General features: G+C 35.6%; 1 protein-coding gene and 3 pseudogenes across 1 annotated transcript in view; 2 read left to right on the plus strand and 2 right to left on the minus strand.

Moving 5' to 3' along the window:
• Positions 1-27651, minus strand: part of LOC144629503 (uncharacterized) — a 317369-nt gene that overhangs the window by 65041 nt on the left and 224677 nt on the right. The window lies entirely within an intron of this gene.
• Positions 10737-16715, minus strand: LOC144630898 (putative G-protein coupled receptor 45; annotated as a pseudogene).
• Positions 22244-23190, plus strand: LOC144630899 (uncharacterized; annotated as a pseudogene).
• LOC144629802 (histamine H2 receptor-like) lies at positions 25231-26232 on the plus strand (annotated as a pseudogene).

The raw sequence follows: 27651 nt of genomic DNA on the forward strand, positions 1-27651 counted from the left end.
ACGCGGCTGAAATGGTTTTCAGTGTTTTCCAGCCCTTATACTTTGGGTCAGTACTACTATTCTTCACCAGTTTCTATTACAGTAATGGTATGAAACAAATACCTAATCATTGGTCAATAAGTTGTGATCATTTTCTTGACAATAGTACCTGATTAGGAGTTGTATACTGTTCCATTAAAGTGTAAGGACTGGAAAATACTGAAATGCGCCAGCCACCTAAAGCGTTGGAAAACTTGGTCTTCAGGTAAAACCCCGCCTTTATTAGAAGGCTGCACTTTGCTAAGTGTTACAAATTTATATTTTCTAGACGTCTAGTTCAATCGTTTATTTGTATTGTGCGAAATATATTTTTATAAATTGAGACCATTTATGTCATTAAGTAATAATGCAATCTTGAAAACATTCCAGATTTTCATTATTAAATAGTTACACGAAAAATTCAAATTTGGGAAAACAAGCCTGTCAAAATGACGTTGCCATGGTGATTTCAAGCTACTGGCACAATAACTAATCCTACCAAATTATTGCGAGATAAATTTTCGATAAACGCGCAAAGTTTGGCAGCGTTTGGTTGAATCTTGAAAAAGTTATAAGCGTCAAAAGTCAGCGAGGGCCTCAAAAGCCCCCCCCCCCGGCCTGAATAGGTTTAAGTGACTGTTTTTGCAGTGATTTTTACTGTACTGTACCCTGCCTTTCAAGTCAAAACAGATAGCTATTTATTAAGCGCCCGATTTTAAGCTTCTCAAGCTTCTCAAGCTTCTTGTTTTTCGATAATTTCAAACACATTCGTTGTACCATTTCGCTTAAATGTGATTTTAAAGAGAACCAATACATAATATCAGTCCATTTATTATTAGGGAGACGTTTTAAATTTTGCAAATGTGTCACAATTTCTTCTTTTGAGCCATTAGTAAAATTCCACTAAATTAAAGCCTTGAAAAGAAACCTGGTTTTGAGATTATCTGGTCAGAAATCTGCTAAATTGGCTCCAACTGACTACTCTGAACGGCGTTTGCAACATGAAAGTATGCCTTTCTTTCAACTAGCATCGCATTAACGGCATTGCCATTTACATTTTAACTGGAGTAATAAGACGCCTAGGTGTCTCCAAAGAAAATCCAGGACTGTCGACTTATCTTATTTCTCATCTTAGTAAATAAAAATACACATTTTAAATCAACTTCAGAAAATAAGAACCTGTTGACAAATTTTAGGTTCTTATATTGAGGGTGTCTTACTGGCAAATTTTAGCCTAACAGGTTCTTAAAATTTAGGTTCTTACTCGCGGGTTTTTACTGTATAATTGTATAAGACGTGGCTTTATTTTAGAGGAGCTGATACCATTTAATTTCTATTACGACATTAAAGGGACTATGTCACGGAGATTTCGCAGATTTTTGGTCTAAACTGTTCTGAAATTAGTGGAAGGCAACTTAACCCATAAAAAACAGTATCTTTCAACATCTAAAGGAAGATATTATCATAATTTGTGGATAGAAATCAAGCTACGGCTATAAATATCAATTTTTTGAATACGCGCGGAAACAATTTGAAAACGTTTGCCTAACGTTTTCAAATTACAATCCGTTTCCATCCGCGCCATTCGCAGCCAATAATGCTAGTCAACAGTTTCAGTGCCCTAATATTGCAATTTTTAATAAAAATGGACTATTATTTTCAGATTTTATGCGACACAAATATAAATTTTGGCGGTTCAAAAATCTGGGAAAATCCGTGACATAGTCCCTTTAAAATTCTATTTTGAAGCTCAAAGCGAATAACCCACGTCCTAAAGCTTTGCTTTAAACCTGCTTAATATTTTCCCTTCTGACCCCATTAGCAAATATTTTGCTCAGTTCAAAAACTGTTAATCATTGGTAATAATAATAATAAATAATTTTTAAAGAGGAGGCTCCCATCACATGAAGTGGTTTTCAGGGAGGTCCTCATATAAAAACAAATTACAAGGTTAAAAATCAAGTTAAAAAGGTAAAAATATAAAACTACAAGTATAATGTTCTAAAAATTAACAATAATGTTCTAAACATATGGTGGTATAGTGATATTTAACTTTAAATGACCGGTTCCTTTTACTTTCAAATGAAATACCTTTAGGGTTGTTAATGGATCACGTACAATATGTATAATTTCTGAAAAGAAGCCGCGATGGTGACGGAAAACATTCTATAATTTTCAAAAGTTAATCCAATACCATTTCATTTCTATTATGACATTAAAATTCTATTTTGAAGCTCAAAGCGAATAACCCACGTCCTAAAGCTTTGCTTTAAACCTGCTTAATATTTTCCTTTCTGACCCCATTAGCAAATATTTTGCTCAGTTCAAAAACTGTTAATCATGGGTATAGTGATATTTAACTTTAAATGACCGGTTCCTTTTACTTTCAAATAAAATACATTTAGGGTTGTTAATGGATCACGTACAAAATGTATAATTTCTGAAAAGAAGCCGCGACGGAAAACCTTCTATAATTTTTAAAAGTTAATCCGTGTTGTTTAATTAAATACAAACTTGAAAACAGCAGCTCATGGCACTCTTATCCTTTTAGAACTCATTCGTTTTGATGATGAGAGATAATATTTACTGCAGTTTGCGAGTGTTCTTTTTAATAATTAGCCTAAAAATCAACCACGTTCGACGACTAGACTAATTTTACTAAAGACTGCTGGGTCAAGTATTGCTCTTTAAACATTGTCTCAAGAAACCAAAGTTCGACTTATACGCAGTAACTCTCAGTTATCAAAGCATTCTTCGAGCCAATTTTCCTATTCTATTTTTGGCAGTGTTCTAGTCCTCTTATTTTCGCGGGTAATTTACCGCATCTGACAATATCTTAAACCTCGAAGAAAAATGGCAGAGAACAGACAAATACATGTAACGATAAAATCACCTGCTGCGATTTTAAACTCGTCACATTTAAAGTGATACTTGTTATTAATGGAGATTTGTATTGAGCTTGTTCTGCTGCTTTTTCGATATTATTAGTATTTAGATCAATCGAAACTTTAATGGAACCCATAAGAGCCTCCATTGAATAAACGGCAATCACCTTTCGGTGAAATTTTATCCTTTGATACGCGATCCCCGCTCTTTCAAAACAACTGTTATGCTTTAAAATGTATCGTGATTGGAAATGCTCTTCGTATCAATTTTATTAGCTTATTTTTCAGCAGCTATACAGTTTGATTGCCATGACGAATATTGACTTTTAAGAGCAAAATACAATTTATTTGTAAATGAACTAAATATTAACCATACACGGAGAGGAAATTATGCAAAGAACCTTTTACGCTGCATTTACGGTCGATATTTCAGAGTCAGCATGATGGGGCACTATCTGCATTATATTTAAATTAAATGCGAAACGACGTAAGTTCATATGCCAGTTCTTATCTAAGCCTCAGATGACCGCCATGTTTAATAACGTGACTTACTCTGCTACAAACGGTTCGTTTACAGGTTGCTTCTGGTACGGCATTACAGAAAGCCATCGTTCTGTTTATTACGCGGTAGCTCTCTCAGCTACGATTATCTTCGCCGTTTTGTCTCCAGTGGCAGTACTTGGAAATGTCTTAATCACAGCAGCAATTTGGAAAAACCGGGATCTCAGAACACCTTCTTATATTTTCCTGTGTGGCTTGGCTTTAACCGATTTTTTCACAGGACTCGTCGCCCAGCCTCTTCATGCTGCAGCCGTATTGATCTGTTTAGAAAGGCCCCAGCAAACGAACAACGAACAATCCTTCTCCGCTTATGCCAAAGGTATTGCCGAAGGATGTGGCGCGTACTTTACGTCCTCGACCCTCTTACTTCTAACACTGATGTCCGTTGAAAGATGGCTCCACATCACTCGTCCATCTTTGCTAACTGTGCGACGAAGCTTTGTTATCATGCTTGTGGTGTCACTTCTTCTAATCCCAGTTACAATATATATTTTCTTATATATCTTAATTCAATCTCATCCAATCGCCTTGAATATCATTGTGATAGTCATTTTACTGCTTTTTCTTATCACTACATCAATGGCCTATTTTAAAGTTTTCCGAAACATCCGTCATCAACACAAGAAAATTTATGCAAGCAAACGATGTCCACAATCCGGCCGGTGCGCATTGAACTTGGCTAAGTACAAGAGGTCTGTGATCACAATCCTATATATATTAGGAACATTCTACTTTAGCGTATTGCCCCTTTTTATCTTCGCTGTACTTTATTTATGGTACAGTCACTCTCAATTACAGTTGATGTTTATAGTATCGGTGATGTTCTTATTTTTGTCTTCTTCCCTCAATCCTCTCATTTACCTTTGGAGGATGAATGATATACGAAACGCAGTGAAGCGATTGCTAAAACAACTGTTATGTAAGGAAAACTAGGACATGAAGGAACTTTGAACTTGACACTCAGTTCAATTGTCCGGTCTGAACAAACTTAAAACTTTAATAAGTGGACCATATTTATATAAATATAAACTTGAAAAAAAAAAGACAGTTAGTTATCTGAAGGTCTTTCTAACAAACTTTCTAAGTGTGTGTATAAACATGTCTTTGTATAAACGTAAAAGGCATTCCAGACTACCATAATTACGTCGTTTACACAATAATACCACGTCCAGGTCATATTTAAGGCCCATTATATTAACTCAAGCAATGTCAATAAAAGCAGTAAATGCAGATACGGTATATGGACTTTTGCCATGTTCTGAGCTTTAAAAGCAATATTTTATTTATAAAAGACCTTAAAACGTCGTGTGAATAGGCTTAGAGTTTGCTGGAGGAGAAAGAAAAACAGTGATGAATTTTATCTGTTTCCGTTTGATCCTTATTGACCGTTGGTGGTATTGACAGTGGTAAAAGTATTCACAAAGAAGACAACGGCAATTTTAAAGACGAGGGCAGCAGAAAACTACCGAGGTTATATTTTTGTTAATTTCGCAGGTAGTTAAAAGATAAACGAAAAGTTATCCGTTTTTATGTCAAATATGGAGTCACATCGCATTTGTAGAAACCTATCAAGACTTACTGGCCAATTTTGCAAACCTTTGCATAATGTTAAGTTTGAGGAAAAAGGGATTAGGAGCAACAAATAAAAACAAAATAATCTGCGGCATTTTAAAAGGGTTCGTATTAAAAAAATAAATGTTACTGACTTATCTCATCGACTTTTCTAGTGAACTTGGTCTGCTTATTTGGTATTAATTTTCCTTTCCATCCCGTCAGTATTAAAAGCATTCTGCTTTGTAATATCCCTCTGCAGAGCCTTTTTTGACGGTTTCATCGGGGAAGTCAATTTACATGGCAGTGGGTTGTCCAAAAGTGATATAACCTGTAATTGCATTAATCTTCGTATTCAATACCTTATTGTCAGAGTTATATCAATCACTACTCAAAAATAAACAACGTCATATTGAAGAAAGACCTTTGAAAATACATCAGTTGCTACTGTCCTTGTCCCGTGCCATCTCAAATAAAAGTGCGAGGCGCGATTATTCTTCTCGGTAACCAAACTGTGCTTCATAAAAATAAATGGAAAGCGGTTCACCTAAAGGTGCTGCAGATTATATTTTTTAACGAAGAAGTATAAAAGTACAGCTTAATGGTTATTTTCGTTTAATTGTAAAAATTGAAAAAATGGTAGATATAGGTAGGATTTACGAAGCGGTTTTAGAGCCACTTTCATTTGTTTTTTTAAAATTTATTGTTTTTTAAAAAAAATGCAGAAAGTTGTAACTTAAAATGATGAATATTACTTAATAACAGAAAAATTGGGGTCAGCTACCTCGTTTTTGAGTTATAAGGATTTAAAGCTAATATTAAAGCGTTTTCTTAACAGGGAACACTGTTGCTATGGTAACCATAATGTCAAGAAAATGAACACAATTTATTTGCAGTTAATAAGGCATTTGTTTGATACCACTATTGTTGGAGCAACTTATGAAGATTTGTAATACCGACTCATCAAAGCAAAAGAGCTGGAAATTGTTACCATCCACCTAGAAGCTCGCTCTAATTTTAACTGGGTTATCAGTGAAAATGAGATGAAATCATAAACCAGCAATGTTTTTCTTGGGAAAGCAGACACTTTTTCTAATCACAGTTGCACGGATGTTCCCTTCGAGTGGGTAGACTGCAATTAATATGCATGACTATATTTTTAATCAAATTTAAATGACATCGGCAATACATTGAAGGTTTCCGATGGGATGTGGAAAACGTTGAATTCGCTATAATTGAACCAGTCTTCTTTTTCATTTCTCCGTTAAAGTTCTATTGTCAGAATCCTGTCCATTGCGCTATAGAAATGTTACCAAATTTATTTTAATTAAGGAACTTTTAGAAAGCATGCATGCAAGAATGCTCAAAACACTGGTAGTTTTCTTTCCGTCTAATTCTTTTTCAAGCGAGAAATTTTTAGTTTTGTAATTTACGTTATATTCTTTAGACCTTAAAATAGATTATCACCATATTAAAACCTGCCGATAGTTCGATGATATCAGGTTAGATTATTGAGTAAATTCCTAATTGATTTTCATTCAAAACTAAGATCACTTTCATCGAAAAACTGAGACAGGAGTGATTAAATTTGTTAAATTGAAATCCCCCATGCCATTTTCTATACTGGATTTTATTGGTTTCCGAAGTTGAGTATATCAAGCTGGGTGTGAAAGAAAAACATTCATTAAGTCAACAAAGAGGTTTTGATGAAATTGAAGGTCTTTTAGAGCTGCCGAAATCACTTTTGCACAACATTGGAAACGTTTTTTTTTTTTTTAAATTGAGGCTTGCTGACACATATATGTGTAAAACGCTAACGGGAGCGCAGTATAATGCGCAGATGCGTCGGGTCTTGGTTCCAACAGTAGATTATTCAGAATTGAAACACATAATCGGTTATGTGTCATTTGTTATAACTCAATAAGTGTGCTAACAAACCGGGGACAAACAACTTGATGCAAATGCAAAGAGATTGATTGGAACACAATTCTTTTAAAGATTGCACAATCCTTTTCAATAATATTAAGTGCATTCATCTCAAGAGTAGCTTAGAGTATGTTAACGAACGAACCAAAAAGCTTCTGAACTAAAACTGTCCAAGTATAAAAGAAAGACAACTTATAAGGAACCTAAGATAATTACATATTACTTACAGGACAATAAAAAATTACAAGTCACTTATATGGGTTTCAAATAAAGCTACAAGGAATTAGGAGCTGAAATTACCATTTTTGGAAAAAGAAATAGCACCAAACACAAACTCATTTACAAAGTTTTTCCCCTAACTAGAAACCTCCATTGCGAAGTATAACTAATAAAGAAATACAATAAGTTCAATTTAAGCGCAAAAAATTAAGTTTGTTTATGTATTTAAATAACTATTGACTTTTGAAAAGAAGGATATCAAAGTGTCAAATACAAATCAAGACATAAGCGCTTTTAAAACCGAAAGAATAATTCTTAATAAGCTACGTTCTTTTCGACTAATTGTCTCTATGGAATATTCGTTTGATTAATCGTTTTACTTCATCTCGAATATCTTTCATTCTCCAAAGGTATAGAAGAGGATTAAGTGAGGAAGATAACAGTACAAGCATCGATGAAACTTCTAGAAGCAAAACAGGGAATTCGCGTTTCAAAACTACCACTAGAACAAAAGAGATAGTCAATGGCAAGAAACCTAGATAGAAAACAGAGAGGATATAAAGTATAGAAAAGATGGATTTTTTGTACTTGTCAAAGTTGATTGCTGGTTGAGCAAAGTTCTGGGATGATGCATTTGCGTGAATTTGCTGCTGATGACGACGAATTATCCGGAAAATGTTAAAGTACGCAACAGAAGTGATAGTTATGCAAACCAACAATAGTGAAATACTGGTAGCATAATATACAAGTCCACTAACCAACTCATGACCAAACAGGACTAACGGTATTGCAGTAATAAACAGTATGATAACTGAAAAGCAGGCTCGTCGCACCGTCATCACAGATCGACGACTCATATGCAGCCAACGCTCAACGGACATGAGTGTCACCATCAATAGTGAAGCTTGATAAAAATACTTGGAAGAAATAGAAGTGATAAGAACAAATACTCTGTAATACGTTGGTGGGTTCTGACCTATTATCAGCTGAGGTTTCATCAAGAAGATCAATGAACTTGCAACATAAAATGGTTCGGAGATGAGACCAGTGCAGAGGTCGGTGAAAGCCAATCCAGCGATCAGAATGTAAGAAGGCAATCTGAGGATCGGGTTTCTCCAAATTGCTGCCAAAACTAAAGCATTTCCAACCACTGCTACTGGCGATAAAATGGCGATTGTAACTGAAATTGAAAATTTTACCATGTAGAAAGTATAACTGTGTCTGAATGGACCAAGTGGAAGAGAATAATTGGTCATGTTGTTGTACATGGTCCACAAACGCCTGCGAGAGGGAAGGTATCCTTACAGTTCGAACTGAGGTCGATAAATGGATATAGATTAAGTTTGGTAACTTATAAGTGCTGCTACAATCACTTTGTCTAATTATTTTTGTGTACGTTGGTTATTTTTAATTTCTTAAAATTACGCTACTTCCTTCGCCATTTGAAATTTTCTCTAAATAGTTTGCTAGCCAGCTGGGAGTCGGAAATGGCAATCAGTACTGATAATTGATTTTTGTGTATAACAAAGAGTATAACCAAGATTGGGAAATTCTAGCAACTACTGATTAGCAATTCGCAAACATATTCTCATAAGAAAGATCCTTAAAATACAATATGCTTCTTCTTAGTTTCTTTTTTGCCTCAGAAAGCAGCGTACTGTTACCGACTATAAGAGTGCACCATGTGTCCGAAAAGACAATCTCTCTTTTTTTCAGTCTCATGATGACGATCTTTTAAATACAAGATATAATTGCTTTTTCTTAAACATTACGTTACCATGTTCTCTCAGAAAACGGTGGACTGTTATGACAATAACAACCGTTTAATAGCTCGGAAAAGGCAATTTCTATAATTGATTTTTTGTTAAAACAAAAATTGGAAAATTCTAGTGGCTACTTCTTGGCGATAAGCAAAAATATTCGCATAAGAAACATTTTTGAAACCCAATTGAAGTTGCTTTTTCTTAATTTTTTTGTTTACACGTGAGTAAAACAATGTATATTGAAGAGACTGAAATCTTTAGTGCTTTACTCGTCGCACGTATTTCCAGATGTGTCCACTTAAGGTTTTTATTTAAATTTCAGTATAATTAAAAGAAATAAACTAAAATTTCTACATAGTATGGTAAAAATGCATTTATATGTCAAAAATGGATACGATTGAGTTATGAGCAATGAAAAAGGTATCAGTGACTTTGTTCACGGAAACAGCAGGAAGCGGAGATACAAAAAGTTAGTAATAAAATTTACTTTGCTTGATTGGAACTAACAGGAATTGATTTAGTACGAGAAGATCAAGCAAAATGTCCAAACTTATGTTTGTTTTGAATGCGTAAAAAATCCCCTTAGATTAGGACTGTACTATTTCGCATTTGGCTTCCGATGATATCAAGCTGAGTTGTCAAGAAAATTTTGATGAAAGGCAGTGTCAGGTGTAAAAATCTTCGTCTGTGGATGAATATCTGTTAAAATGTTTTTTTAAGCGGGACCCCCAGATGGCTTAAAGAAAAAAAAACTCCCGTGACTAATTCATTTCGCTGGGCTGTATTTGGTGATAATGACGACAAATTATTAAAAATGCTGATTATCTAATTTTTAATTACCTTTTTGTGCATTTTAATTTGGAAATCCGGCATTTCTCTTAAAGATAGTTTTCTTCAATAAGTTTGTATCATTGTTTTAGTTCAGTATTGTTTTTAAGGTTCTTTACTATAAACATAGGCTTTTGAGGGTATTTAAAACATGTAGCATATCTGTGAAGACCAAACGTATTTTCTCAGAACAATTTATACAGCGATGGGGGTAGTCGAAAAGTTTGCTATAGCCACATATTCTGTGAGCATTTTGTCTTTTGTCCTTTTTTATAGCATCAAGGCTTCAAAAAGCATTGACAGTTCGTAATTTGCATTTTCATTGGTGAGGAGGGAAATTCTAATTAATTTTTATCACTAATTTTGTTTCTATCTAAATAGGCTTTTAAGCTGGCTATTCAGGGCATGTGAAATACTTCTCCGCTAGACAAATATATTTTTCAAAAACTAATTGCAATTAGTGGTTAGGTGTCCAGAGTAACTGTAATTACTAGAACATTTACTTTCTTTCGTGTCTTTGTGGCTTTTTAATTACACTGAGCGGGTGAATATAAATGCAAGAGATCTCAGGCTCACCTAAATAACATGTTCAGTTCCAATCAAGACTAGAGACTGAACTTCGATTCGTACTAAAATTGGGAAAGACAAATTGACTTAAAATAAAATGGTAGAAATGACCATTTCAGGATTTTGACACCATTTCAGACACCGATGCTTATGTTTTAGTAAATATAAATAGGCGAAATAAACATTAATCACATTCATGGGCTTGAGTGCAAACCCACATTTTGTTTAAACTTCATTTTATTTATAATTTATATAGATTTATAGAATCTTGTAGAAAGACCTTCTAGAAAGTTAAGTAAGAACCCTGATTGGATCCTAATTCAGCAATTGCACTACAGTGCCGTTTATTACATTTAGTTGCAACTCAGGTCACGTTCTCCATCACTTCAAGCTTTTCTTTATTACAGACGCATTCGTACTAGTTTTCAAGCCTAAATATTCGTTTGACTAATTGTCTTACTTCATTTCGAATATCGTTCATTCTCCATAAGTAAAGAAGAGGGTTTAAAGAAGAAGACAGAAACATACACACTATTGACACCTCCATCAATATAACAGTCAATACCTGATTGTTTGAAACTAGCTGCTGTCCCAGCGAAATAAGTACGGGTACATAACCGATATAGAAAATAGTTAGAATAAAAAGGATCGAAAAAAATGATTTCTTGTGTTTCTCAAAGTTTATTGCTGGTTGAGCAAAGTTCTGCGACAATTCGTTTGCCTGAATTTGCTGCTATTGACGACGAATGATTCGGAAAACTTTGAAGTACGCCGTGGAAGTGGCAGTAAGGAAAAACAAGAGAACCAAGAGAGACCTAATATCTATCTCAAGTTCGATAGCCCCTGGAAGTCTTTTATTGCACGATAGACAGCTAATGGAAAAGAAATAAACAAAAATAACATTACAATGATACAGGCTCGACGTACAGTAATCAGCGATCTACGGGCCATATGCAACCATCGTTCTATAGACATAAGCGTTAAAGTGAAGAGTGTTGTGTTCGTGAAGAACGCAGCACAACCAGTGACAAGAGCTCTGATTATGATGTAAGATGTTATGCTTTGAGCCGTGTTTAGCTGAGGCTGCATTAAGCGGATCACATTTTTTGCAACATAAATCGGCTGGGTGATGAGTCCAGTGCAAAAATCAGTGAAAGCCAATCCAGCGAGCAGAATGTAACATGGTGTTCTTAGAGACGAGTTTCTCCAAATTGCCGCCAAAATCAGAGCATTTCCCACCACTGCCACCGGCGATAGAATGGAGATGACGACGGAAGGCCAAAGAGTTACTCCGTGAAAAGCTGAACCATGATATCTTCCTGCAGGTTTTAAGTTGTAGAGATTAAGTGCAGTAGTGTTGGTGACGTTTCTGTACATGGCGGTCAAATCCCTGGAGAAGACGAACGATATTTTAACTTACCAAGCTACGATGCACAAATATAGAGTTAGATGGCATCACCTGCTTATCCAGTTTTGTGTACAAAACACTTCTTGTGAAATTGAGACTTTTCAGAGCATTGATATTTTGTATTATTTCTATACGGAGGTGTAAATACGATCCTTAATTATTTTTTATCATTTCTTTGTTAGCCTGCGTTGCAGCCGGCCGTGTGTCTGTCTACGGCGCAGCCTATTCTTTGTTTGCTTTTAAGGCTGTTTACTGTTAGTCTTTAACCCTATTCAGACTCTGGGGGAAGAGGGGTGGGTTGAGGCCCGTGCTGACTTTGAACGCTTATAACTTTTTTAATCAAATCAAGATTCAACCAAATGCGGGCAAACTTGGCGAGTTTATCTAAAATTTATCTGGGAATAATTTGGTAGGATAGATTGTTATGTCAGGAATTTGACATCATCATCGCAACGGCATTTTGACAGGCATGTTTTCCCAAATTTGTAACTTTCGTGTTTCTATTAATGAAAATTAACTTTAATGCAATTATTTTTACCTTTTTTACGCTTTGTAAGCACAGTTTTGTTCATTTTGAGTACTTTGCAGTAATTTTGGGTTGTTTTCTGGCGTTTTGGAAAAACATTGAAATCCAAGATGGCGGATCCAAGATGGCAGCTGTTTTGACATCATGATGTAATTACCACGTGATGTGACATCATCATTCCACGTGACGTATACCAAAAGATAGATCAGTTCCATTGTGATTGCTTAAATATTCTGGAAGCTACAATGGGGGTTGCCCTCCTCCCCTGTTGAAGAAGGTCCAAAAAAGCCCGGTCTGAATATGGTTAAGGGCACTGAATGCAGGTAACATTTCTCCACGGGCGTAGTTTATTTTTCTGTAGGGCAAAGTACACAGCAGCCGGGCATACTAAAAGAAATATTTGATATTACAGCATTTTGGTTTGCATAAAAATAAATCTTGCTTTGCTAGAATACTAGTAATTAAAGTTCAAAAGAAAGCAATATTTAAAAAAAATATATGCATTTCAATCCACATCAGCTGCTGCTCTTGATTGTTTGTTTTTAAAAAAAACGGGGGGGAAACAATTGAAGTTTACAATACTTGCTTATTTCTCTCTACAAAATGAATATATTTCCAACTTGTGAAATTCTAGTAATCAGTTCACTGCCTCTGAAACAAGCTAAATATTAATTATTATTTAGAGTATACTTTACTGTAGCTGTTAAAAACGCTATTGGACAGAAAGGGTAATGAAAGAAGTCCACTGAACACCAAATCCAGCAATTGAGATAAGTCAAAGGTGGTCTTCATTACTTAGCTAAACTATGAGTCGAGACATTATATGGGAAACGTTACAGTGATGATGGTTCTTTTTTATCTACTCAGTTTTTACAGGATATTTGTTTAAGCAGCTGTATCACTTCATTTCGAATATCGTTCATTCTCCACAAGAAAATCAGAGGGTTAAGCGAGGATGACAAAAACACAAGCAGCGCAGAAACAGTGAAAAGCAAAAACTCTAAGTCCGGATTGGATAAACCAAATGTTGATAAAATATACGGTATAAGAACGGGCAGGTACGCCATATAGAAAATTACTATAATATAAAGAATCGAACATACAGATTTCTTGTATTTCACAAAGTTGATGGCTGGTTGAGCGACATTTTGAGGCAATGCGTTGACTTGAATTTGCTGCTGATGTCGACGAATTATTCGAAAAACTTTGAAGTAGGCTATTGAAGTGACAATAATACAAAACAGCAAAAGTAAAATAGTAGTGAAATGTGATTCCACTTTATCGTAGTATACAGTTGAAGGTATCATTATGAGCAAGAACATAACAACAATATAACAGACACGACGCACAGTAAGCAAAGAACGACGGCTCATGAGCAGCCATCGCTCAATCGACATGAGTGTTATAAGCGATAGAGTAACTTGAAAAAAGTATGTCGCAAAACTTTCGCCAATAGTTTTTGTTGTCAAATAAAACGTTGGCCAGCTTCCTTTTTTATAGACGCTGAACGAAGGAACTGTTAGTAAGTAAATTAACTGATTTGCAGCAAAAAATGGCTGGGAGATGAGTCCAGTGCAAAAGTCAGTGAACGCCAAACCAGCGAGGAGAACGTAAGAAGGTGTTCTTAGAGACATGTTTCTCCAAATTGCCGCCAAAACAAGACCATTTGCTACCATTGCCACCGGCGATAGCACAGCGATGGGAATTAAAACTGACATATTTACTACATATAAAGCAAAGCTGTCGTAGTTTCCTTCATTGTCAGAGTTAGAAGGCTTGAAAAGAAAATGAGATGTGTTGTTAGACATGATGTGAGTAAAGCTTTTTTGTGGTACTTTTCTCAATGAAAGCTCTTCTTGAAAAGCAGTAGAAGTTAGGAAAGGAACAGAATATTAAGTTCTTTGAAAAAGGAAACCTGCGGCGATATTTTAAATTAACTTAGTTCCATGATTGGATATTATACTGAATAATGAAAACGAGTCAAATAAAACAATACAACATACGTAAATTAAATAAAGTAAAAAATATATTATTAAAATTAAAAATTAATTAAACATCTCAATTAAATTTTTGTTTGGAAGGAATCGCATTCATGTTGTCTTTCAAGTTTTAAAAGAAATGAACATAATTAAAACTGGCAGCATTGTGCTGCTTGGGTAACGATAAGTTTTCAATTTGCCCTTGAAACTTTAATTAGTAAAAAGCGCTTTCAAAGTCAAATGTAAAACCCGTCAATCAGACATACTTTTCATGAATACTTTTTTTTTTTTATGGTAACTTTTTTACGTTAGGAGAGATCTTTTAATCATTTTCCATTTTTTTACCAAGTATTGGTTACAGCAAAGGCAGCGTTGTGGGAGGGATTTCGATCGAGCTTTAGGTATGTTTTTAAAACCTTATTTTAACCCAGAGGTTGTTCACACTTCTCATTCATTTACTTGAAGCTTGTGATCATAAGGTTATTAAAAACCTCCAGGTTTTATAATTAACCTCTGATAAGAACCCAGCAGTGCGAATCTAAAGCATCGTGTCAGTGTCTTGGATATATTATTTCCAAAAAGTAAATATAATTTTAAACTGCCTGCTGGATTTGATGATAACAACTGTAAAATGTCGGCAAATCCGAAAAAGTCAATCAATCTTAGTTTATGTAAATAATCCCCAAATTGAAAAAAGAATATGACTTTGAGTGAAATCTAACTATAATTTTTTTTAATAACGAAGATGGTGTAATAAAGGGAATAAATATTTGATTTAAAACATGCTTTTGGTGGGGTTGATAGGTAGAGTTTAATTATAGAAAGTTATATTTCATAATAAACAGTCAACAAAAGAAAAGGAGACTCTTTTAAACTACGCTGTACCTACCGTGACTAATGTATAGAGTTTTTAATTAACTTTTAATATTTTTTTAGCGAGATATTGGTAAATTTGAATTGGGTCGTTAAGATCAGTGACTAATTAAATTCTAAGACCTTAGCAACATGTTGACAAGTCGCCATGGAGATTCATGCATGCTGCCGTGTCAACTCCCCATCACGTCTTGGATGATTTTTGGCCAAGCCATGCAAACAGACCTAATCAGAAAGCAGTCAAAAAACGTCAAAAATAACCCTAAAGTTTGCCAAGCAGCACTTACAATATTAATAACAAGACATCGTAATTTTATTTAAATTTTGCCTTTTAGGTGTGATCATTTTTAACAACACCCTCCACTAAGTATCCTACAGTGCTTTTGAAAGTTTTTGAAATAGTTCAAGCAATATTTCGTAACATTTTGTACGAGAAAAGATGAAACAGTGCATCACCTGTCTCACTTTACATGTATGTTTGCTGTGAAAAGTGCTCTAAACCAAATTGTATGTGCTAAATTTTCTTGAAGAAATGGAAAAAGCAAATCCCATTTCGCGTTGTTGGATTACCCCCAAAATGAAGTGCGTTAATTGAACGAATGTACAATCTTAAAATGAACAATATTATTCGCAGATTATTCTCTAGTTATTCCGTAAAATTAGTTTCTTTAGCAATTGCTTCGCTCCAGTTCGAATATCATTCATCCTACAAAGGTAAATAAAAGGATTGAGTGAAGAAGAAAAAAAGAAAAAAATATTTGTCAATAGAAAAGCTAACTCTATTTCAGAGTGATTTTTCAAAGAACTATAAAATCCTAGAAAGACAAGAAAGGGCAGGTAGCTAATATAAAATAATGCAACAATATACAGGATCGAAAACACAGATTTCTTGTACTTCGCCAAGTTTATTGTCGGTTGCCCAAAATTCTGAGATGTCTCGCTGGCTTGTACTTGTTGCTGATGATGTCGAATAATTCGAAACACTTTAAAATAGGCAATTGATGTGGCAAGAAGACAAAGCAGTAGAACGACAAACACAATGATATCTAAAGCCAATTCATGAGTTCCGTTCAGGACTTGTAAGGAACGAATCACGGCAATGGGAATTGGAAGGAGAAGCAGACCTGTTAAAGTGAAACGTATCCTACGAGCAGTAACCAACGATCGACGAGCAGACATGTGCAGCCATCTTTCAATCGACATGAAAGTCATAACCAGTACGGTCAAGGCTGTAAAGTAGGTTCCACAGCCTTCAGAAATAACTTTTGCAGAAACGAGAAACGATACGTGGTCTTCGATTTCTTGAGGCTTCTTTAAACATATCAACTCAGATGCAACAAAGAAAGGCTGCGTCATGAGCCCTGTGCAAAGGTCGGTAAAAGCTAAGCCACACAGAAGAATAGAGGAGGCTGTTCTAAGAGACGAAGTCTTCCATATTGTTATCAGAATCAGAGCATTTCCAAACACAGCCACGGGCGACATAAGAGCGATTATGGCAGAAATTGAGAAGTGTATATCATTAAAAGCTGAAGTGTGTTCTCTGGCAACACCGTCGAAACTGCAAAGGCCGAGGAGGGAATATGGAGGTGTTGCGGTCGAGTTATTTGACATGGTGATCTGCTAAGTTATCACAAAACAATACCATAAGCTAAAGCCTTCAAAAATATATAATACGGAATTAATCATGCAAGCAATAAAAGTATTACGCACGTTTTGATTGGTTTAAACAAATTGCCAAATTCTATGTAAACTTAATACAGAATATTTCGAACTTTCTCTTTTTGAAACAGCTGTGAAAAAAAGTTATGGAACACTTGTGTTTTTACAGCTTTCTCCATATTCCAAATATTATATCATCAATTCACGGTTGTGCCATAATTCATCTCTTCTTCTATTGCGCAGTTTTAATTAATTTGCAAAACTAATGGTCTCATATTTACAAAGGAGTATCCGTATTAAAAAGGAATCGATAAGCATTCCTAATATAAATAAGATTAGAATTTCCTTAATAAAGGTCCTGGAAGTTTATTCCAATTTTCTATTTCTACCCCCACAAAAAACACCATGTTATTGTAATTTGACAAAGGACGAAGGATTTTTTTACCTTCGATAAGTTTCACTGTCTGACTTAAGTGGTGTATGCTTATTCTCGAATTTCAGATTTCACGGTTATAACAGAACTTTGTTTGAAAAATGGCGGTCAGTTAAGATTAAATTAACGGCACGATATAACAAATTGTAAAAAAATAAAGTTTACCGGCAAGGAATAAAACCTTGTCCCCTGCTTACAAGGCAGACGTGAAATCACTAAATTAAAGGTGCGTTTACATGGCAGATAAATTTGGGTAAGGACTCGTCACAAAAATGGTCCGAACCTAACCACTTTAGTGGAGAAACAGTCAAATCAAAACGGGGCCATAGGCGCCTATGGCCCCGTTTTGATTTGACTGTTTTTCCACAAAAGTGGTTACTTGCGGACCATTTTTTTGACGGGTCCGTACCCAAATTTATCTGCCGTGTAAACGCGCCTACGCGAGGGCACTCACGAAAGATGTCTGAAGGCCTTTTTACATAGGCGATTTTTGTCGCGGCAAAAATTTCAACAGGTTCCAATCTCCTGCGATATCGCGGCGATAACATTGCCGCTTGTTTACACGTTTACAGTTGACCGGGAAGGACTGAAGCGACCTGGAGATCCTATATAAAAATATGTCTGATTTTACTTAGTATGAATATTCTTGCTGTCCGTTTCTTATGTTGAATTTATTAACAATCAAAAACGGAGTTCTATTAATGAAAGGTCATTCCCCGGAAAAGGAGCCTATCAACACACTCAAGAAAACAAATGAACACTATGTCACAATCATTAGTTTTAATTTTGATTTCAACACTGTTTATTTAAAACAGTTACTCTGTTTGAGCTTTTGGCGACTTCAACTTTATTAAAATAAAAGGTAGCACACACTTCAAGCCTCTGTTTACGTCATTTACGCCATAATGAACGGAAATCTTCGCCGACGAGTCCTTTAATTGTCGATATGAAAAGTAAACCCAATCATAATTTGATTGGTTTCCCTTTGTTAGCATAAGAAAACAATAACCAGAAGAAGGGAGAGAACGTCAACTCTATTGATTTTATTTGCATTGGTACGCTTGTCGTTTCATCAAGTTTCTTAGCAGTGTCTGCCTTCCTCTGTGTTTTTTTAACGACGAGAATTAGTAAGATAGAAAAATAACCGAAGAAAGCTGCCATGCTAAAGTACAGTTACCTCAACTCTTCTAACTGTTCTGACTTTGAAGCTGATGCTGTAAACCATAATTTTGTTTCTTACGTGCTAACGTTTTCAGCTTCAATTGTTGTCGCTATTTTGTCGCCAGTGGCAGTGGTAGGAAATGGTTTAGTTTTGGCGGCAATATGGAGGAACCCGTCTCTCAGAACACCTCCTTACATTTTGCTTGCTGGATTGGCTTTCACTGACTTTAGCACTGGACTCATCACCCAGCCTTTTTATGTTGCAAAAGAGTTTATGGAACTGCATGTGAACACTTTTGACAACAGCCGTACTCGTATTATAACAGCCATCGCAAATGGCTGTGCCACTTTTTTTCTAACTTGACAGTGTTAAACATGACAGCGTTGGCCATTGAACGATGGCTGCACATGACTCGAACATCGGCCATAACTCTACGTCGAGCCTGGTCAGTTATCATTGCATCTATACTGTTCCTTCCAGTCCCGATGGTTGTTTTCCGTGTATTTCACAACATTAACACAACTTATAGACTTGAAGTAGATATATCGTCGTCTATTATAGTTTTGCTTAGTTGCTTAACTGTCACTTCAGCGTTTACTATAAAGTTTTCCGTCTGATTCGTCGTCATCAACAGCAAATTCAAGCGCAAGCATTCGCCCAAAACGTTACTCAACCAAGGATAAAATTTGAGAAGTACAAGAAATCGGTGTTTTCGATCCTTTACATACTAGCTATTTTCTATTTAGGTTATTTCCCTGTTGTTGCCACTTTGTGGTTAAGGTTAGTTTCCAAGTATCGTGTATTGAAAGACAATGGTATTTGTATTTACGGCTTCTTCACTTAACCCTCTTCTTTACTTGTGGAGAATGAAAGATATTCGAAATGAAGTCAAACAGTTCGTCAGACGGATACTCTGTAAAACCTAAAACAAGTTCCGTTAGTTGTCGAACATTGATATGTATTCTCAACTTATCTTTCACTTGTCTCATTCTTCTTTGTTCCTTTTTGGTGTATTATATGCCATAACCCGATCGATTATTACTAACCGGCGTCCTGAAAAGTTGAGGCGGCTTTTATTTTAACATAAATTGTAGTTCTGTTTTCGAATGCGTCTCTAAGCTCGTTACTAGAAAAAAATGCGATTAAAGTAAAGGACGACCAAGGCTTCTATTATTTAGTTATAAACTAACGGGACATTACTTTACTGCAAACAAGAAAGAAAAATGTGAAATGAAATATCTATTATGTTTGAGTTTTTTTTAAAGACAGCTATCTTGCAGTTATATTTGATGAAAATCCAATAAAGGAACAATTTTAATTTAACTTTTATTTAACGTAATATAAGGAGAGCATAACGTGTGCTAGATAACTACAGAGTGCTAAAATAAAGAATGTGTAGGCAACTAAAGATTTTTTTAGCATTCTACGATTTTAAATCATTTTATACAAGTAACACAGTTAAGATTTTGGAGCGTTTTATCCGCTTGCCATTGTCCATTACCAAATCTCCAAGCAAATCTGACTGATATTTTACAATCAAATATCCAGCCTTCAAAAAATGAATTTAGCGAAATTAAAAACCACATTTATCAAGTGAAAAAGCAAACAATCTGGGTAGTTTTAATTAAATATACTACATAGGGAGACATACACCCTGAAAACCCGAGTATGAACCTACCATTTGTCGTCACTGGAGTTATAAACATATTACTTTTTTCAAAGGCTTCCTAAAACCAATTTAACTGGTTTGTTTAGCGAGAATAAATTGCGTAGCAATCTGTTTGCACTGAAAAACAATATAGATAGAAAATAATTAATATCTGAAAAGCTGTTCGTGGTTCAGGTAGTAGGAATACGTTTACCAGTGTATCAGTGAACCTGAGTTAATAGCGGTGGTTTAGAAATTTTTGGAAACGATTCACTGAATTCAATAAGAAAATTCTCCAACACTGGAAAACAGCCATGTTTAATGAGTCGACTCGCTATCCTTCATACAGTTTCTCCAGCCCTTGTTCCTTGGATGCCATTGCGAGTTCTGCTTTTCGTGCAGTAACTTTTTCAACTTCGGTTGTCCTCGCCATTTTGTCGCCGGTGGCAGTTGCAGGAAATGCTTTGATAATGGCTGCAGTCTGGAGGAATCAGTCCCTCAGAAAACCTTCCTACATTTTCCTATGCGGTTTAGCCTTTACCGATTTTTGTACAGGTCTTGTCACTCAACCTGTACATGTTGTAGCCGAATTGTTTTGCTTAAATAATCCCCAGTCAGCAAACAAACAGCCATCCATGTATGCAAGAGCTGCTGGAAAAGTCTTTGGAACATATTTTTCTTCCTTAACTTTAATACTTGTCGCACTTATGTCAATTGAAAGATGGCTGCACATGTCTCGTCGATCTTTGTTGACTGTTCGACGATGCTGCATCATTGTGTCAATAGTTTGCGTTCTCCTGGTTCCACTTGTGTCATTTTCTGTTACGATAAATAGCAGTCATAAACCGATTGCGTTTACCCTTTTACTAGTGTGTTTTGTTACCACTTCCATCGCCTACTTTAAAGTTTATCAAATTATTCGTCGCCACCAGCTTCAAATTCAAGCCAGCGGATCGCCTGAAAATTGTAGTCAACCGGCAATAAATGTAGGGAAATATAAAAAATCGGTTTTCACTGTACTGTATATCGTAGCAGTTTTTTATATTACCTATGTGCCTTCTGTTATAACATTTGGTTTATCCATGTTTTCATACCATTCTGCATTAGAGTGGGCAAATAAGATATCGGTGACGTTTTTGTTTCTGTCATCTTCAGTTAATCCTCTTATTTACCTCTGGAGGATGAATGACATTCGTAACGAAGTGAAACATTTGTTGAAGCAACTACTATGTAAGGACATGTAGTGACCAATTGTAAAATAACTCATTCTTTATAATGCAACTTTTTAACTAAGGGTGTTCAAGAGACCAGCAAATGTTGTATTGATAATTTAAATTTTTGAATCTCGAACTTGGTTAATGTTTAATAAACTTTAATGCATAGTCAGTGTAATTGTTATGTAATAAACTGATCGGGATTATTTTTTCACCTGCCTTCGTTTTTTTAGAAAAATTATTCTTACACTTCTAAAGTCAAGCATCGATTTCTTTAATTTAGTGCTGTTTTTATTGTTGAATCTAAAAGAAACCCTTATGTGCTGTTACTAATTTATGAAGGCTATTGAGTAGTTCTTTCATGCGGTGCTGTTCTGTTGTTCGATATTAAAAAGGTTCAGCTTTGAATTTGGGAGGTGGAAGATCAAAAATCTAAATTACTTTTCTATGAACAAACAGTACGAGCTCCTGCATGAGTTAAGAGGAGATCTTTGTGAATGGGCTAGGAAAAATAGATTATCTTAACCCACTAACAAATTCAAAAGTCGCGAAACATTAAAAAGGAGAAAAAGAATAAAAAAACGTCAATTGATTTAAAGGTTTGGATTTCATTTTTTTTTTAATTTTAACTTTTTTGCAAATTTGCATAAAAAAATTATTAAAACAAAAACATTCATTTTAAGCAAAACATTGATATAGGCGGCCATTAAAGGGAATCGCCATAAAGAAAGCAATTCAGTTTCCGATTGATCAGAAAGAAAGGGCAATATGTAGAAAACTTCTTAACGAGGCTTTACACAGTAATTTTCAATAATAAACATTTATTGGTTGGTTTCTGCCTTATTTGGTTTGTTAATTTCTCCCCACCACGCTTCATTTGTAAAATTCTTTTAAAGCATTTGTTCGCAGCCATACAGAGGACTCCTTGGATTGCCTTCAGCTAGAAACTTCCTTGTCTCTTTTCTTAAGCTAAAGTCAGGTAAAGGAAATAAGTCAGATTTCTAGCACGGAGGAAAAGTCGCCATGAGTAATAACACCACTTTGAATTCTGCAAATTTTGATGTTGGTAAAACAAACTATAGCACTGTCTTCTACGCGGTGCGATTCTCAGCTTCAATTGTTGTCGCCATTTTATTACCGGTTGCAGTGATAGGAAATGCTCTGGTTTTGGCGGCAATTTGGAGAAAATCGTCTCTCAGAACACCTTCTTACATTCTGCTTGCTGGATTGGCTTTCACCGACCTTGGCACTGGACTCATTACGCAACCTTTTAATGTCGCGAAAGAGCAGCTCAACTTGAGGGAAACTTACTTAGAAACAAATCACCAAAAGCCTATGTTATATACAGTAACAAAAGCTATCGGGGAAGGCAGTGTCATGTACTTTTCATTTATTACACTGTTGATCGTAACAATTATGTCAATTGAACGTTGGCTACACATGACTCGTCGATCTTCGGTTACGGTGCGCCATGCCTATTTTATTGTTGCTTTTCGTCTTTTTTACCAATTCCGCTAGTAGTGTATCGTATAAAAGACACTCATAGACTTGTGCTAAATACTGCTCTTATTTCGCTGGTACTATTCTGCCTTGCTGTCACTTCAGTGGCTTACTATAAAGTTTTCTGAATAATTCGAAGTCATCAGCAGCAGATTCAAGCGGTAGAATTGGCACAGACGTTTGCTCAACCAGCGATCAACTTTAATAAATACAAAAAATCAGTTTACTCGGTTCTTTCCATTTTAGCAGTTTTCTATTTGGGTGACTTTCCACTGCTAATCCCTTTCAGGTTATTCCTGGGTTTGAAACTGAATTTTGACAATGACCTGGCGGCAACAGTTTTTAGAGTGTCTATGCTATTTGTATTTTTATCTTCTTCACTTAATCCTATTCTTTACTTGTGGAGAATGAAAGACATTCGATATGAAGTTACACGTTTGATAAAAAAGATACTTCATAAAGACAACTAGGACTAAGGTATAAGCTTTTCCTTTGAAATTCATTAAGGTTTAAGTACAAATACTTACAAACCATATGCATCGCCGAGATCTAGTGCTTAAGTTGTTCTAGAAGTAAGAATTAAGCAGATAGTTTTGTAATAATATACTCTGTTTTTGTGCAAATTGTAATAAGAAGGTGGGAATTTGGTTTGGAGAGCACACTTTATTTAATTATAGAGCTGATAAAATAGGTAACCTGGGCGATTGATGAAATCTCAGTTTGACTCCGACGTTTTGAGCCATATTTTAAAATAAAGCAAGCTTCAGAATTGGGCTCGCTTTCTTAGAATTCATTTCAAAATTAATCCTATCATTAATGGAAACAATAATGAAAAAGTCATATATTATGGTTTCATGGATTTTTCCATTCAGGTCAATGACATAGAATGGCAACTGATTTTGACATAATTTATTGATGTGCAATCATGGAAAGATAAAGAAAAACTTAATTAAAATTTGAAGTACTGTTTGAAAGTGGTGGATAGGAAATCTTACTTACGTAACCTTGTAAAAATTAAATATGAATTCAGAATAACGTTATAAATTGTTCAGGTGAATATCAAGGAATAATTCATAAGCTGATGCCCTTGAGAAGTGTGAAAAAGGAGAAATAAAATATTCACGAATGAGAGCTCAAATGACATGCAGTGTAGTGTAGAGGACGTTAAAGCTGATAAGCAACGTTGTGTTGTTATTTGGTTGGCTCTATAAAATAATAGGTTTAATAATGGGTAATGCTTCCTCAATGTTGAACTTTAAACGATCTACATTTATGCAATAAAAGTTAATTGTATAAAACTTGGTTTTGACAAAAAAAAGTCTGTAATGTCTGAAAACAGTTCTTTAACCCCTTCTGTCAGTCTCTGCAGTTTTGACAGTGTGTTTTTAGAAAATTCAATTCTGCGCGGATATTTTTCATTAAAATTGTCCTTCTTCAGCTTCCACCAGTGGCAGTGTTAGGAAATGCTTTGATTTGTCAACAATTTATAGGAATCAGCCTTCATAAAGTCCTTTCTTTATTCTTCTGATCAGAGATTTGAAAGCAGAAGCAACTGATACCGCCACCAAGGAGATTTCTCCATGGTCTTATTTTTCACTTATTTCCAAGCAACAGATGTTACTGGAAAACATTTTCCTTTAATCAACACGAACAAGCGTTTATTACAGTGTCAGCCGCCCCCATCTAGGTTGTCTGTGTTCACAAAATGCTGGCAACAACAGCAATGATTAACAGAAAGACTAAATACAAGCGTTTTCCATGTTTTACAGGCTACTTTTTCAACACTATGAAGTCAAGGCCTGCTCCACTAAGGGGAGCAGGGATGGCGCAGTGGCGAGAGCGCTCTCCTCCCACCCAATCCCACAAATGTGGCTTGGGTTCAATTCTTGGACCCGGCATCATATGTGGGTTGAGTTTGTCGTTGGTTCGAGTCCTTACTCCGAGGGTTTTTCTCTGGGTTGTCCGGCGTTTGTCCCTCCACAAAAAACCAACACTACTAAATTCCAATTCGATTTGGGTTTAGTGGGATCAAGAAGAGCCACTCTGTGGAAAATGCCTTTGTTATCCCATTTATTATGATTTTTATTATTTATTTTGTTTGCTATTTAGTCATTTTAATTTGAATCTCATGAATCCTAATAAAGGACACATCTGTTGCTAGGTTTGATACAGTCTCTATAGCAAAATTAATGTAATCTGTGTTTTATTTAAACCTTTAAATACCCTTATCGTCAATAAAGCATCTTATTTTTTATCGAAACAAGCAAAAATATTATTTCGTTTTACTTTCTAGCGAAGTAATTTCACGTTATTTAGTGAATAAATATTTGTGTTTTAATCAAATAAGAATTCATATGACATTTTTGATTTGTGACATTTAAATTATTTATGCTAATATCGTTCATTTTATAAAGGAACTGTTATGAATTAAAATAATGAGAAGTCTAGACGCAAAAGTCCATATTGAATTATTTCCAACTTATACTACAATCTCTGGTAGAGAAAAAAGTCCTCCTCATAGCGAGCTTGCAGTTTCAGCAAATATCTACCAAGTAACTCTCTTACAGCAAGGTTGCCATGTCAAATATCACTGACGAAACTACTTACTTCGTCCTTTGTAGCTTTAATGGCGTTTCACGAAAACACGATCCTGTTTTTAACAAAGCAATTTTAACAGTTTTGATAGTTATCACTGTCCTGTCACCAATAGCAGTGGCAGGAAATGCTTTTATTTTGACCGCAGTTTGGAGAAATCAGTGTCTACGAACTCCCTTCTACTTTCTTCTGTGTGGATTGGCTTTCACCGACTTGTTTACTGGACTCATCACTCAGCCTTTTTATGTTGCATCCGAGTTAATTTGTTTGGAGGAGCCCCAGGAAATCGAAGATCGACTATCGTTTCTCTTTTGGCGGGAGTTATAAGCGGCGGGTTTGGAAGTTACTTTATGAGCAAGACGGTAATAATTCTAACATGCATGTCGATTGAACGATGGCTGCACATGACTCAGCGATTTTCAGTGACTGTGCGTCGAGCACGTTTCATTGTCGCGGGGATAATTCTCGCTCCAATCCCCATCGCTGTATTTCGCTCATTGAACATCTTAACAGGTAGTTATAAACATGTATTGTCTATTTCCTTCGCCTCATTGTTGTTTTGTCTTGTAACCATATCAGCTGCCTATTTCAAGGTATTCCGTATCATTCGTTGCCATCAACAACAAGTGCAAGCCAGTGAACCATCTCAGAATTTTGGTAAACCGGCAATAAACTTGGCGAAGTACAAGAAATCTATATTTACGATCCTGTACATTGTACTATTATTTTATATAAGTTACTTGCCTTTTATTGTCTTTTTCGGGTGTTATCGTTTTCTCAAAGATCAGTCTGTGGTGGAATTAGGTTTTGTAATCTCGATACTTTTCGTGTTTTTGTCCTCTTCACTCAATCCTTGTATTTACCTTTGGAGAATGAATGATATTCGCAACGGAGTGAAGCAACTGATTTGCAAATAAAACTACAGAGACACTGATTTTAGCTGACTTTGTAATATTAAGTAACTGTAATTTTCATAGGGCCGGCGGTTAAAAGAAGGTTAATAATGGATTAAGATAGAGCATTTTGTAATTTAACATGGCCTATGTAGCTCACGTTACGTTCTGCGTCGACCCGCTTTCCTCGATCTTGACATTATGGTGTTGTTTTCATTTCCTCGTGATCGTTTTGAAATGTATTACAGAGGGCTGTAGTTTTTTCGAACATAAAAAAAAAAATTCACCTTCAGAATAAAATAAATCTGAATTAACGTTTTGTGTCCTTGATTAATTTGCTCTTCTTTACGAAACGTGTCAGGACCAATTATTTAAGGACTTTAATTTTCTTATAAATTTTTGATATGCTTGTTTAGACAGTAACAACTAATTAACAAGGCAAGTCAGCAAGAAATTAATTACAAATTGCACAGCTGAAAAATTTGAGTTGTGACATTGTCAAATAATACTGCACGACGACATTCATTATTAACAATAGGACAGATACATTAAGATAAACTGACTTTTTTTGCAATTTACATGAGCGAGAACACGTGGGTCATTTTGATCTACATGTTAGCAATTAATCACGGCCGACTTTTTTTTTTCTTAACGTAAACTTGTGGGGGATATTTACAACTCCACTTCAGAAACATGGGAAGAAGTAACTGACATCAGAGTGGCCTGGCGACATGCAGTATCTTCAGGAGTCGGGAGGGCTGAGAATACCAGAAGTGACCAGCAGGCCTTGAAGAGAACTAGAAGGAAGACCAGGGCAACCTCAATTGCAGCACCATCCTCCTTCGTCTGCGTTATTTGCAACAGGGACTGCCACTCCAGAGTGGGACTCTATAGCCACGCGAGACGATGCTCCGCATCGACATAGCGCTACATCTTAGTCTCCCGAGACGAACGGCTGCCGACAAAGACGACAACTTCAGAATACCGGCGTTTAACCAAGAAAATCATTTTGACGTTTACTTATCGTGATGCAAATGATAAAAATGCTTCGTCATCAAGATCAATTTTGATTTTTGGTTGACATATTGATTCTACTGTTAAGAGTTTCCTTGGAAATTTTAATTCCTTCTCCACAGTTTTATCGCTTCATAGAGAACGGCTGACTTTGGTGCACGCACACTAGTTTGCTTTTATTGTATTTCGCTGTAAAGAGGCAGTAAGTGTCTCAACGTGGAAGTCAAACAATTGCTGTTAAAATATAGGGTAAGAAACTCTACAAGAAAAAAATTTCCATCATAATACATTTTAGAAGCACAGCAGCTGTTTCTTTGAAAGAGCGGCCACTTCCAACGAGGGATCGGAGGGGGTGGGGGAGGCTGGGGCTACTTATGTTTGTATGGGGCTCCACCTCGAGGCCAATCCCTTACCCTTTTATATACTATT

This window comes from Oculina patagonica, chromosome 11, assembly GCF_052425735.1.
Source record: "Oculina patagonica isolate OP01 chromosome 11, crgOcupat, whole genome shotgun sequence".
Lineage (NCBI taxonomy): Eukaryota > Metazoa > Cnidaria > Anthozoa > Scleractinia > Oculinidae > Oculina > Oculina patagonica.